At 38.8% G+C, this 15,783-nt stretch overlaps 1 pseudogene; it reads left to right on the top strand.

Annotated features, from left to right (window-relative positions):
• The first annotated feature begins 3,287 nt into the window (after positions 1-3,287).
• Positions 3,288-4,248, top strand: LOC102416633 (annotated as a pseudogene).
• The last annotated feature ends 11,535 nt before the right edge of the window (positions 4,249-15,783 follow it).

Here is a 15,783-nt window from a genome sequence, read left to right as displayed (position 1 = left end):
TGGCAATGCAGGAGACGTAAGAGCTGTAGGTTCCATTGCTGGGTCAGGAAGATCCATTGGAGAAGGAGATGGCAGCCCACTCCAGTATTCTTGTCTGGGAAATCCCATGCACAGCAAAGCCTGGAGGGCTACAGTCCATGGGGTTACAAAGATTTGGACAAGACTGAGCACATCACACACACACATAATATGCTATGATAGTTTATGGTGCATATCAACATATAAATATCTTTCTTATAATTACAAACATTTAGTAATGACAGACTAAATGATAGTTCTTGACTTCTGATATAACTGGGAAATTTCTAATTGGCCTGGAGAAACTGTCATGGATCCAGGAGTATAACAACCACGGTTTTATACTAAAAAGGGGAAAGTTATCCCCCTTTTTGAAGAGGAGAATAGTAATTTTTAGAGATTTCAGTTGTTCTGTCCCTGCCATAAATCAAAGCATTAAAGATCAGAGGGACCTAATCAAGACAAATCCTCAGTGTTACAGTTTAAAGAAAAATTTGTTCTCAGAGATGTGATGACATGCTGGGAATCTTAGGGCTTTGGAAGCAAGAGAATTCAAGGGGAAGGAGTGATAAAAAATGAATTCACCTAACTTATAATGTAGTGTCTTAGGAACAGTGAATCAGACAGAAAAAAAAAAAAATCCATTCTGTCCAGAAGTGTCACCAAAGGAAATCATGTAGTTAGAAGTTGGAGTAACCAGAGGAAACACGCCTAATGAGCTTACACAGGAAGCTGTAAATATCTCCTCTGCTGCAGTCCCTCAGCTTCTGCCACTTTGGTTGGGGAGGACCTGGTTCTGGCTTTTGAAGTTCTACATCTGTCTGGGAGTCAATGCTTGATTTCATCACTTCCTGTTTTCATATTTGGGGACAAAATTCTGTCTGCATCAGTAATCATTTAGGGAGGAATTTTGACTTCTACAGGGAAGAAGTGATAAAATCTGCAGGCAGGTGAGTCTGAGAGCTCCACAGACACTGCAGGGCAGCATCAGAGAGGATGGAAACCAGGACTGTGTACTTGAGGTCACCTGAGGACCAATCTTTCATAGCCCAGAGGCCACAGGTCATTGTAGTTGTTTTCTGGTTTTCCTAATATTAATGTACTTATGTATGATCTAAAACTAAAGAAGTGAAAATGCAAGCGTCAAGGTTGACAATTAAATGGTAATATTGGAATCTCAGATGGTATGGTTGTGGTGGTTTCATGAATAAGTTGTGTCCGACTCTTGCGACCCCATGGACTGCAGCCTGCCTGGCTCCTCTGTCAATGGGACTTCCCAGGCAAGAATACTGGATTGGGTAGCCATTTCCTTTTCCAAGGGACCCCCCGCTCCAGGGATCAAACCTTTGTCTCCTGCATTAACAAACGGATTCTTTGCTTTCTGAGCCACCAAGCAAATCCCTTTAGTAGGAATAGAAGGCATAAAATGCTTCCAGTATAATTAGAAAGTAAGTATTATTTATGAACAGGAGGAAACAAATAGAGAAAGTCCTTAAGGAAAAGAAACCTTCTACTGTTTTATATGCTTCAGATAAAATATGTCCAATTTCTGCTATATTTTGTCTATTTCTGATTTTAAATTGGTAGTTTATGTTCCAATTTTTTATTTTCCTCTTAGGATGTTCACATTGTAAGATCCTTCAAGTCATATCTATATCACTGTTTATGTCCTTGGCAGAAATATATTTTTCTTTTTTTTTTCTGGGTATCAAGGAGATGCCACTGGAGTTGAAATATTGATGAAGCAGGGGAACTTTTCTTTATTTCATTGTCTCGGTGGTCATTTGAGCTTATTGGATATTTTTCCGCTTAGTGTCCAAATGTCCATTTCATTTCTCTCTCTTTCTTTCACTCTCATACTTTTCATTCTTTTCTAAATACTAAGCAGAAATTGGCCATACCAAAAGTGAACTCCAAGTTTATTGTTTCATGGGAAGTTTATAAACTGGAATTTTTGGGTAACAATTATATATTCTTTCAGAGAATAATAATTTGATCTGACCAGCCAATCTGTAAATGCTTATAGCCTAAGGAGGGTGGATCTGGGTAGCCAATGATGGTAGTAACACAACCAGAAAGACACGATTGTGAGTGTGTGTGTATGTGTGTGTGTGTATATGTGTGTGTATGTGCCCTTCCTTGTGAAGGGAAAATGGTTCTTAAAGCGGAGGCACCTGAACTCATATATTAAGATGACTTGTAATACAGAAGTCAGAATTCACTTAACTGATGGGACTAAGTAGGGTATCTGAATAATTCATAGGATGGTTTTACAACTAAATTCATAAGGTGCAAGGAACCACATGGAAGAGGGATTCTCTATGTGCTGAAGTGTCAGCTGTAGCAGGGAGACCACTTTGCTCCTCAGCATCCCTGACACCATCTCTAATCACTCCCCTTCTTGATTATTCCTCTGCCTCACTGGCTTCCTTGTTTTCATTTGAACACGTGGAACAAGCATCTTCCTCAGGTCCTTTACAGCTCCCTCTAGCAGGCTCACAGTTTTCCTGACATCTCACTAGCTCCTTATCTCTCTTTCTGGAGGAAAGTATTCAAACATCATCTCATTCATTCCCTGGTCTTCCCTGAACACTGGGGACAAAGTAACACCTCCTACCACTCTCTCTCTTATACCTGGCTTTGTTTTCTTCATAGCATCTGTCGCATTCTGACATATTCTATCATATTTTATTTGAATATCCTCATTCACCCTCCTTGGATCATGAGAGTTTTATTTATTTTTTTAAACAGTATGCTTATTTGCTCCATGTACTTGGTACATGGTTAGCATTAAATTAAGCTCTAGATGTATGACCTCTTTGCAAATCTGATGAGAATCAGACAAACATTCCTAGTCAGAGATGAAATGGAGTATACACTCAAAGGGGCTTCCAGGGTGACTCAGTGCTAAAGAATCCTCCTGCATTGCAGGAACTGGGTAGGAGATGCCTACTCAATCCCTGGGTTCTGAAGAACGCTTGGTGGAGGACATGGCAACCCACTCCAGAATTCAACCCACTCTGGGAAAATTCCATGGACAGAGGAGCCTGGCAGGCTACAGTTCATAGGGTTGCACAGAGTTGGACATGACTGAAGCAACTGAACACACGCACACACACCCCTCAAAGAGAGCTTACCTATAAATAAAGATTTAACATCAATTTCTTGAGGGCCAAATAGGAGTTGCAGTGTTTCAGCTATGTGAAGTACGCGTTTGTGTGAAAATTAGTCATGTTATTTTTCTTCTTCCTGGTAGTCACCTGCACCCCATGGAACCAAGTAACATCACACAAATTTCAGGGTTTCTTCTTCTGGGACTTTCAAACGAACCAGCACTAGTACAGCCCCTCATATTTGGACTTTTCCTCACCATGTACCTGATCACTGTATTTGGAAACCTACTTATCATCTTGGCCATCAGCTCAGACTCCCTGCTCCACACCCCCATGTACTTCTTCCTCTCCAACCTGTCTTTTGTAGACATCTGTGTCACCTCCACCACCATCCCAAAGATGCTGTGGAACATCCAGATGCAGAGCAAAGGTATCACCTATGAAGGCTGTATTACCCAGATGTATTTTTATATTCTCTTTGCAGAATTAGATGACATTTTCCTGAGTGTGATGGTCTATGATCGGTATTTGGCCATCTGCCACCTTTGTTCTACCTGGTCATCATAACCCCCCATCACTGTGTATTGCTGGTTCTGATATCCTGGGTGCTGATTGCCTTGTATCCCTTGCTACATAGCTTAATGGTATTGTAAGGTAAAGGTAATTGTCCTTCTGTCCAGTTGTACAAATCCCCCACTTTTTCTGTGAACTCCTTGAGGTGGTACAACTTGCCTGTTCTGACAACTTTGTTAATAACATAGTGATGTATTCTGCAGCTGTCCTGATGGGTGGTAGTCCTTTTGCTGGTATCCTTTACTCTTATTCTAAAATAGTTTCCTGCATATGTAAAATCATATCAGCTCAGGAAAAGTATAAAGCATTTTCTACCTGTGTGTCCCACCTCTTGGTTGTCTCCTTATTTTATTTTATAGCCTTAGGAGTGTACCTTAGCTCTGGTGCTACCCACACCTCACATTCAAGTACAATTACCTCGGTGATGTACACTGTGGTCACACCCCTGCTGAACCCCTTCATCTACAGTCTGAGAAATCAAGATATAAATGGGGCTCTGAAGAGATTCTACTTCATGTCAACTTTAAAAGACCAAATACCCTAGTACCCTGGATTGCATAGCTCAAATCCTCTGAACCAGAAATAGTGATTCTTTGATCATCGTGGAATAAAATTTGCTCCTTCTACTTGTTTCCCAGGATTTCCATTTTTCTTTTCATCTTTGGATTCAGCATCTTGATGCAATTTTAGGAACTCTCTTTATTAAGCTTTTCCCTCAGTCTTATACATAGGCTATTTTGTTTTTTTCTACTTCAAAATTTTCCTACCTTTGGGTCAAAAATGTTTGTAGATTCCATTCTTTGTTGGGGCATCATAGATTTATTAAGATTAATTACTTCTTAAATGACAGTCATCTCAAGTAATTTTTCTGTTTCCCTGAAGTAATAGTTATGAGTTGCATTATTCATTCAAAAATACACTTAACAACCAAGATGATTTATATTATTTTTATTACAGTTGGTTGTGTCAGTGATATAGAAAAATAACTGTCAGGTTACAGGAGGATTTCTGACCATTAAGAGTCAGAACCCTTAATTTTCTTGTTCAAGGCTCAACTTGTGTGTGTGTGTCTTTCTATATACAGACATATATGGTGGTGGTTTAGTTGCTAAGTGATGTCCAACCCTTGCGATTCCATGGACTGTAGCCCGCCAGGCTCCTCTGTCCATGGGATTCTCCAGGAAAGAATACTGGAGTGGGTTGCCATTTCCTTCTCCAATACACACACACACACACACACACACACATATATATATATATACATACATACACACATACACCCATGGTCTGTTTTGGCCAAAAGATCTTTCACATGACATATTATGTGTGTGTGCGTGTGTGTGTATATATGTATATATATATGTAACTGATACATTTTGCTGTACAGGAGGATCTAACAACTCTTTAAGTCAACTATATTATAAAAAATTTTGAAAATATAAAATGATAATTTTCCAGAAACCAATTTTAATGTCATGGAAGATTGTTATCAAACAAGTAGAGAATTCAAGATAATGTCATGAAGTTATTCAATAAGCTGCAAGAAACCATAGGTGATTCTTCTTTGAGAGTAAACTTAGCAATGTTTTTGTATATATCTCTCCAGGCAAGGGAAATAAAAATAAACAAATGGAGTACATTTGTTTGCACAGTGAAGGAAAGCACCAATAAAACAAACTATCTGTGGGAAAATATATTTGTAATGTATATATCCAGTAAGGGATTGCTATCCAAAAATATAAAGGATTGAATCAACTTAATATTAAAAAACAAATAACTCTATTAAAAGTAGGTTGAAAATATTCAATAGGCATTTTCCCAAGGAAGACATACAGATCTTCATTGAAGAATATGTGTTTTTTGCAGTTTTAGGATTTGAGGTCCCATGGAGGGTCAGAGCACCTAACTGTTGCTCTGTGCAAAGGTCAGCTGTAATGGATATCATCTGACTCTGCCACTTTACATAAAAATCTGTTAAAATTACCTGTTTGTTCTTGTACAGTTGTCTTAAATTTTTCACTTATAATTTATGTAAAAATCTGTTAAAATTACTTGTTTGTTCTTGTACAGTTGTCTTAAATTTTTCACTTATCAACATTGTGATGATTGCTGTCACTTCATATTGTAATGATGATAATTACTTAATTAACCTAAGTTGAATCCAGTTCCACTGTATTATTCACTTTAGATTCAGGTCTCATTTCAGAATTTTATGTTTTGATCCCTTCTTGGTTTGTTTTGTTATTGTCTGTTTGCTTTTTAAAGCACATCAATATTCAAGTATTAACTGTATGTCAGAAATGGTATGGAAGTCCTTTTGGCAAATATTTATTTAAAGCTTAAGTTTAGTGTGATACTTTGTCCACGTTGTACCATTTTCTTCTTAATATCTATGAAAATGCTATTGTCTGTTGAATAAGGGTACTGCAGCTGTATGTTGATGCTTCACGGTGTGGGGATCCATATGCCTCTTACCCGTGGAAGTTCAGCAGTGACTTTGTTGCATATCTAGGTCAGTCTTGACCCACAGGCGAGAGCTATGCTTTTTTGACTAAATCGCTTTGTGTGTCCCCAGGGAGTTTTAGTAGTCTATATATGAGTGGTGTGCTTCAGGAGGGCGTGATGGCACAGAAGACAGATTTCAGTGAGATAGTCTTACTCTTATAGCTATACATTGACTATTAAATACATTTTAATATCAGCACAATGAGAATCTAGACCATCAACTAGTTTTGTTACTGAGTCCAAGTTCACTCTGCTTGCCACACGACAGGGCAGTGAATCCCAGAGACGAGCTGTTGAGACAAGGAAGAGACTTTACCTGGAAAGCAGCTGACCGAGAAGATGGCAGGGCAGTGCCTCAAAATAACAATCTTACAGGGTCTGTATGCCAGGTTCTTTTATAGATCAGAGATGGGGGGAGAGGTGAGGAAGCAAAGTAAAAAGACTGTTAGTCTTGCAAACATCTTTCAGAATGGCAAGGTTCAGTCAGGGGATGTGTTAATTTCTCCCTTTTGCCATCTGCAGGTGGATAGGGTTCTGAACAAAGGCACTTTAGTTTATAGGCAAGCACAGGGCCAGGGTCCTCCAGCCAAGCCATTAAGTATGATCATAATAACAGAAGCAAGTCAAAGAAACCATTTCCAACATGGAGTTGGGATTGGCTTCCTTACCGCAACAGTGTAACTATTAAAACATAGTGTTGTTGAGCGATATTTAGGGGGGGATAGCTTTTGTTCTTGGAGAAGGAAATGGCAACCCACTCCAGTGTTCTTGCCTGGAGAATCCCAGGGACGGGGGAGCCTGGTGGGCTGCCGTCTATGGGGTTGCACAGAGTCAGACACGACTGAAGTGACTTAGCAGTAGCAGTAGCTCAGCTGGTAAAGAATCCACCTGCAGTAGAGGAGACCCTGGTTTGATTTCTGGATTGGGAAGATCCCCTGGATAAGGGAAAGGTTATACCACTCCAGTATTCTGGCCTGGGGAATTCCATGGACTGTATAGTCCATGGGGTTGCAAAGAGTCAGATAGGGCTGAGTGACTTTCACTTTCAGATACCTCTTCAGTCAAATGGACTGTTCATAACTTTAGGCAGATACTTTCACTCTTTTGAGTCACATTTATGCAAGTGTAGAATGAATTATTAATACATCATAGCACAAACATCAGAGAATAAAGTTTCATGAAAACAAAATAAGACAATCCATATCAGATTCCAAGCTCAGTCAATGGTGCACCGTTAGATGGAAACATATCATCTAACTGACATTAAAAAAAAATGAAGCACTAAATGACACTTCTTAACTTGTAACATTAACATGAATGTCCTAGTTGATTTATTAAAATCATCATGAAGCCAATGATTATAATACTCATGTATTTATATCAAAGGAACATACTTCTATCTCTTGTTGATGAAGGGACTCCCAATTTACTAGAAATCTCAGAAGACTTTCTCACCACAGGACAATACTTTGGAGATCTTTGGAGCTTGGTCAACAAAGGTTCCACAGTTTCAGATTTGGGGAAACCATTAACTCAATATTGCAATAAGCTGGGGAATCCCCACGAACAGAGGAGCTTGGCGGACTACAGGTTGCAAAGAGTCAGACATGACTGAGTGACTAAGTGCAGCACAGAATAGCAGTGAAGCTAAAACTCTGGGAGGCAGGAAGGTTCATGGAGAAAGAGTAATAAAGACTGGATTCACCTGTCTTTCAATGTGGGCTCCAAGGAACAGAGTCTCAGGGGGCAAAACAACAACAACAACAACAAAAACAACAACAACTCTTTCCATCCATACTAGTGGCCCTGAGGACAATGATGTGAGCAGAGGTGAAAGTAACAGTGAAAGTACTGCCTAATGAGCAGACACAGGGAATTACTAATATCTCCTCTGCAATCTTAGGCAGACAGGACATGCTTCCTGGTTTTCAAATCATAAATCTGGCTACCTGAGAACTTAAGCAGCCTAACCCAGACCCAAGAGATTGCCACATTGCTTTTTCTAGGTTGACTAATACATTTAAAATTGATTGATTTAATATATGAAAAGATTATTGTCTGCTGACTCAGTAATACAAGCATCATTGTTGACAAATGAGTGATGGGAATGGAATTCCAGTTGGATGAGAATGAAGAAGGAATGGAAGGAATAAAGTGGCTCTGGCAAAAACAGAACATATCTGAGAAGTTTTGCAGTTCATGGGAGTAGGAAAGCAGAATATTAGGTTTGGAGGTGTGAGCATTCAAGGCAGGGTATTTAAATTTTTTTTCAGGCTCAGTATTTCAACATGTCCTGTATTTATGAGAAGAATCCAGACCCATGGAGGTAGATGCTATGTTACAACTGCAGTATTTGGGACACATATTTCACAGTATTGCCTACCACCTTGATATTCCCATGAAAAACAGCATTGCATGTAATATGCACGAAGAGGTATGTCAAGGAGTATTACTTGGTAATTATTTCATTACAGGATGGCTAAGCCTTCCCTGGTGGCACAATGGTAAAGAATCCACTTGCCAATGCAGGAGACGTGGGTTCGATCCCTGGTCCAGGAAGATCCCTTGGAGAATGGAATGGCAACACACTCCAGTATTCTTGCCTGGAGAACCCCATGGACAGAGGAGCCTTGTGGGCTACAGTCCATGGAGTTGCAAAAGATCTGGACACGACTTAGTAACAGAACAACACGACCAAAACACATGTTTGGTTTGTTAGCCATTCACTTTCTATATGCAAATTGTCTTTGCAAGAATTTTGCTTTGTGTCTTGGAATCTGAGTGTCTTTTTTTTTTTTTTTTTCATTCTTTCAAAAATTAGGAATTTTTTCCATGAAGTTTGTAGTTTGTCATTTAATTCTTCTATGTAGGTGTAGTTCCATTAATGGGGTTGTGTGAGAGTTTATAAATTGTGTTTAGTCAAAACTATCAGTTGGTCACATTGTGTTCCCCTTATTACTTTTAAACATGGAATGTTCATCTTTAGTAGTAAGGAATAGATATTATGCATATTGCTATCTTATTTCATATCCAACTATCCTAATTTGTATTATTTTATTTTTGTGATTAAACCCATTTTTTTGAAAGCAACTATCTTTTCTGAAGTTGTGGAACAAATTATTTTGCATTTAACTAGAGATATCTTATGGGGTTTCCCTGGTAGCTCAACTGGTAAAGAATCAGTCTGCAGTGCTGGAGACCTGGGTTTGATCCCTGGTTTGGGAAGATCCCCTGGTGAAGGGAAAGGCTACCCACTCCAGTATTTTGGCCTAGAGAATCCCATGGACTGTATAGGAGTCAGACATGACTGAGTGACTTTCACTCACTCACATTCTGCCTGCTACAAAGCCTTCTTAATATATATTTTATGTCAGGTTACTTAAGAGCTATTATATTTCAGTGATCTAATACATAATTCATCATGACCTATAAAATGAATGAAAAAAAAAACATATCTTTTGCTGTCTCGCATACAGGGTTGATGTTACCGTCTTTCTAAATTCCATATATATTTGTTAGTATACTGTATTTGTGTTTTTCTTTCTGACTTACTTCACTCTGTATAATAGGCCATAATATCATATAAGAAACGAATTGCCAGTCCAGGTTCGATGCAGGATACAGGAAGCTTGGGGCTGGTGCACTGGGATGACCCAGAGGGATGGTATGGGGAGGGAGGTGGGAGGAGGGTTCAGGATGGGGAACACGTATACACCCGTGGCAGAGGCATGTTGATGTATGGCAGAACCAATACAATACTGTAAAGTAAAAAAAAATTAAAAAAAAAACACACACAAAAAACCACACATATCTTTCAAAGTTACATAAACATCCTTGGTGGAGGAGACTGAAACTGTGTATACTTGACTAACGCAGGACTACTGTCTTGATACTCAAACTGTGATCCTCAGACCAAGACCTACAAGTTCATCAATACTAAGAACTTGTTTGAAAGGCAGTTCCTGTGTCTGCTAGAGACCCAATGAACCATAATTTGCATTTGAACCACAAATCTTGATGATTTTTATGTATAATGAGCTTATTGGAGCTCTGGTCCAGAATAGGTTTTCTTACTGTTGGCATTTGGGGCAGGAACATTACTTCTTTGGGATTCTGTCCTGTGGGATATAGGAGATAAGTAGTATCTTTTTCAGTTCAGTTCAGTCTCCCAGTCATGTCTGATTTGCGGCCCCATGAATCCCAGCACACCAGGCCTCCCTGTCCATCACCAACTCCCGGAGTTCACCCAAACTCATGTGCATCGAGTCGGTGATGCCATCCAACCATCTCATCCTCTGTTGTCCCCTTCTCCTCCTACCCCCAATCCCTCCCAGCATCACAGTCTTTTCCAATGAGCCAATTCTTCACATGAGGTGGCCAAAGTATTGGAGTTTCAGCTTTAGCATCAGTCCTTCCAACGAACACTGAGTACTGATCTCCTTTAGGATGGACTGGTTGGATAAGGGACTCTCAAGAGTTTTCTCCAACACCACAGTTCAAAAGCATCAATTCTTTGGCGCTCAGCCTTCTTCACAGACCAACTCTCACATCCATACATGACCACTGGAAAAACCATAGCCTTGACTAGACAGACCTTTGTTGGCAAAGTAATGTCTCTGCTTTTGAATATGCTATCTAGGTTGGTCATAACTTTCCTTCCAAGGAGTAAGCGTCTTTTAATTTCATGGCTGCAGTCACCATCTGCAGTGATTTTGGAACCCCCAAAAATAAAGTCTGACACTGTTTCCACTGTTCCCCATCTAGTTCCCATGAAGTGATGGGGCCAGATGCCATGATCTCAGTTTTCTGAATGTTGAGCTTTAAGCCAATTTTTTCACTCTCCTCTTTCACTTTCATCAAGAGGCTTTTGAGTTCCTCTTCACTTTCTGCCATAAGGGTGTCATCTGCATATCTGAGTTTATTGATATTTCTCCTGGCAATCTTGATTTCAGCTTGTGCTTCTTTTAGCCTAGTGTTTCTCATGATGTACTCTGCATATAAGTTAAATAAGCAGGGTGACAATATACAGCCATGACATACTCCTTTTCCTATTTGGAACCACTCTGTTGTTCCATGTCCAGTTCTAACTGTAGCTTCCTGACATGCATATAGGTTTCTCAAGAGGCAGATCAGGTGGTCTTGTATGTCTTTCAAAATTTTCCACAGTTTATTGTGATCCACAAAGTCAAAGTATCTTTTTGCTGCTGCTGCTAAGTCGCTTCAGTCATGTCCAACTCTGTGCAACCCCATAGAAGGCAGCCCACTAGGCTCCCCCGTACCTGGGATTCTTCAGGCAAGAATACTGGAGTGGATTGCCATTTCCTTCTCCAATGAAAGTATCTTTTTAGACATTACCAAATATCCCCAGCAGCAAAATCACCTTGGCTGAGAATCACTGCTCAGAGTGAGACCTGGAGGCATCGTGACACACTCATCAAGATTCCATCCCTTACTTTGTTTACACTTGTAATCAGAACACTGAGTCCCTCTGAATCCTTTTTCTACACTGGAGAATGGAGTTCATAAAAGTATTGCTTCATAGAATACATTGTTGTAGAAATTAAATTTGACAGTCAGCTAAGCTAGCGGTGCATAACAATATCTATATATGTCTTTCATAGTTACAAATATTTTATACTGAGGGCTCTTAAATGACAACTATTAACTTCTGATATGAGTAGGGAATCCTTATTGGCTTTGCAAAAGCTTTCATGAAACCAAGGATTATAATATCCAAGTTTTATATTAAAGGAGAAAAGTTATCCCCTTTTGAAGAAGGGAATAGTCATATTCAGAGGTTTCAGGGGTTGTGTTCCCAACAAAAACCAAAGCTTTAAAGGCCCTGGGGACCTAGTTGAGGCAAATTATCCATATTATATTAATGAGATAATTTGAACTCAGGGATGTGATGAGGTGTTGGGAGGCTTAGCACTGTGGAAGGAGGAGAGGTAAAGTCAAAGGAGCTATAAAAACTGAATTCACCTAACTTATAATGCAGTCTCCTAGGAACAGAATCAGCAGGAAAAAAAAAATTCTATCCAGATCAGTGTCTCTAAGGTAAATAATGTACTTAGAAGCTGAATTAACAAGAGGAAAACATGCCTAATGGACTGACACAGGAAGCTGTAAACATTTCCTCCACCACAGTCCCTCAGCCTGTGCCTCTTTGATTGCATAGGATGTGGTTATTTACTTTTGCAGTCCTACATCTGGCTGGGAGACTAATGCTTGATTTTTATCCTTTCCTGTTTTCTTATTTGAGGACAAAACTTTGATCTGCCTTGTCAATTAATTAGGGAGAAATTTTGACCTTCACAGAGAAATCATCCACCCAGAGTTCCCAAGCAGGTGAGTCTGAGAGCCCCACAGACACTGGAGGGGAGGATTAGAGATGATGGAAGCCAGGAATGTGTACCTAAGGTCACCTGAGGACCAATCGAGCATAGCCCAGATGCAGAGGTCTCAGTGGTTGTATGCTGCTCTTCATAATAATGCATTTATTTATGATGTAAAAAAAGTGACCATTGAACTTGGAAACAAGGATGTCAGTTTTGACAATTAAATCTGCTAGAAGCCCAATAGAAAAGGAAATGGGAGACACAGGATATTACCTGTGGTGGGACACACAGTGAAGTGACAGCATTTCTTTTTATTGTAAGATGGGGCATATTAGACACAGTTTCTACATGCAGGAGAAAGATCTGTACCCAGGACTGTTTGCAAAGACATTCTTGCAATAGTTGTGCAATAAACACACACATTACAGTACTTTCTCTCACGCTAGGTATTCATGTAAGAGGAAAAAATAAAAAAGAAACTTAGTTACATAGGTGAAAAGATGTATGACAATGAGGTTAACTTTTTAATTATTATATTACCTGTGAGGTTGAATACAGTTGATGATTTGTTAGCCATTCAGTGTTTTTCTATTTAAACATGTCTCTACAATTCTTCTGTTTTATAAAGTGCTGTCACTTATTTTTTATTTTTAATTGAATCCTTTGAAAGAAGAAATTGTTTTTCCTTTTCTTTCTCTTTTTAAAAATTTATTTATTTTGATTGGAGGCTAATTACTTTACAATATTGTATTGGTTTTGCCATATATCAACAAGAATATGCCACGGGTGTACACGTGTTCCCCATTCTGAACCCCCCTCCCATCTCCCTCCCCATACCATCCCTCTGGGTCATCCCAGTGCACTAGCCTCAAGCATCCTGTATCCTGCATCGAACCTGGACTGGTGATTCATTTCTTATATGATATTATACATGTTTCAATGCCATTCTCCCAAATCATCCCACCCTCTCCCTCTCCCAGAGTCCAAAAGACTGTTCTATACATCTGCATCTTTTTTGCTGTCTCGCATACAGGGTTATGGTTACCTTCTTTCTAAATTCCATCTATATGCGTTAGTATACTGTATTGGTGTTTTTCTTTCTGGCTTACTTCACTCTGTATAATGGGCTCCAGTTTCATCCACCTCATTAGAACTGATTCAAATGTATTCTTTTTAATGGCTGCATAACACTCCATTGTGTAAATGTACCACAGCTTTCTTATCCATTCATCTGCTGATGGACATCTAGGTTGCTTCCATGTCCTGGCTATTATAAACAGTACTGCGATGAACAGTGGGGTACACATGTCTCTTTCAATTCTGGTTTCCTCGGTGTGTATGCCCAGCAGTGGGATTGCTGGATCATAAGACAGTTCTATTTCCAGTTTCTTAAGGAATCTCCACACTGTTCTCCATAGTGACTGTACTAGTTTGCATTCCCACCAACAGTGTAAGAGGGTTCCCTTTTCTCCACACCCTCTCCCGCATTTACTGCTTGTACACTTTTGGATCACAGCCATTCTGACTGGAGTGAAATGATACCTCATTGTGGTTTTGATTTGCATTTCTCTGATAATGAGTGATGTTGAGCATCTTTTCATGTGTTTGTTAGCCATCTGTATGTCTTCTTTGGAGAAATGTCTGTTTAGTTCTTTGGCCCATTTTTTGATCGGGTCATTTATTTTTCTGGAATTGAGCTGCAGGAGTTGCTTGTATATTTTTGAGATTAGCTGTTTGTCAGTTGCTTCATTTGCTATTATTTTCTCCCATTCTGAAGGCTGTCTTTTCACCTTGCTTATAGTTTCTTTTGTTGTGCAGAAGCTTTTAATTTTAATTAGGTCCCATTTGTTTATTTTTGCTATTATTTCCAATATTCTGTGAGGTGGGTCATTTATGTAATTTATGTCAGAGAGTGTTTTGCCTATGTTCTCCTCTAAGAGTTTTATTGTTTCTGGTCTTATGTTTAGATCTTTAATCCATTTTGAGTTTATTTTTGTGTATGGTGTTAGAAAGTGTTCTAGTTTCATTCTTTTACAAGTGGTTGACCAGTTTTCCCAGCACCACTTGTTAAAGAGATTGTCTTTTCTCCATTGTATATTCTTTCTTTCTTTCTTTTTTAACAAAAGTTGAATGTCAAGTCATTCTTTGCATATGTGTGTGTGTATATATATGTGTGTGTGTATATATATATATATATACATATACATAGATATACTTATGGGGATTGCATGTTGTTGTTGTGTGTGTGTATATATATATACATATACATATACATACATAGATACATTTATGGGGATTTTATGTTGTTGTTGTTTGGTCACCAAATTGAGTCCAGCTGTTTGCGACCCCATGAAATATAGCCTACCAGGCTCCTCTGTGCATGGGATTTCTCAGGTAAGAATACTGGAGTGGGTTGCCATGCCCTCCTCCAGGGGATCTTCCTGACCCAGGTATCTAACCCAGGTCTTCTGCATTGTCAGGTTCATATTTTACTGCTGAGCCACCAGGGAAACCTGGGAATTGTATAATAATTCATTTTTTGGGTCAAATTTTGGACCAATTTTTGTGTTAAATCTGTCAGTCAGTTTATGCTATAAAGTATTATGTACTATATATAGTCACCACGCTGTACAGTACACCCCATTTGTTGCTTTTTCATTGTCACTTTTCTTACTGAATGAATTCAGTTATCACTTTAATATTCTTGATGTTTCAATCCTTGCTGTAAACCAAAAAGGAAAGTGAGAGTTCTTCAGCATCCTTAGTGATATTAATAAGAAGTATCACTTTATACATATTTACTTCTAGTTTCACAACTGTTATTTCTTATTGTTCCTTTTAGCCTTCTAATTAAATCTATTTGCAAAAGTTGCATCAGCTCTGGACATAATTTGAAAGACATTCTTCTTTACCATATTAAACATTGCCTTCACATTCTGTAAGTGTATTTGAGTCCATCTATTTCAATATGAGATGAAATTACAACTTTGGTACTGCTCCGTATCCCTATTGTAAGTGTCCTGTTATATTCTTTCCTTTCCCCATTTTGGCAATTTCAACTTGAATTAGAGACCAATGCTGGTTTCATTAAATTTTTACTCTTTTATATGTTTTTATTAGTTAGTGGTAGATTTTCATTCAATTTTTTACCTACAGTTGTTCAGGAAGCAATGTATTTTACCTTATTTTGCTTCATAAGTTTAAGTATATTTATTATTCCATAGTTTTTATTTATG

Source organism: Bubalus bubalis, chromosome 9, assembly GCF_019923935.1.
Source record: "Bubalus bubalis isolate 160015118507 breed Murrah chromosome 9, NDDB_SH_1, whole genome shotgun sequence".
Lineage (NCBI taxonomy): Eukaryota > Metazoa > Chordata > Mammalia > Artiodactyla > Bovidae > Bubalus > Bubalus bubalis.
The sequence above is the reverse complement of the archived record's forward strand: the minus strand, read 5'-3'. Positions and strand labels throughout refer to the sequence as shown.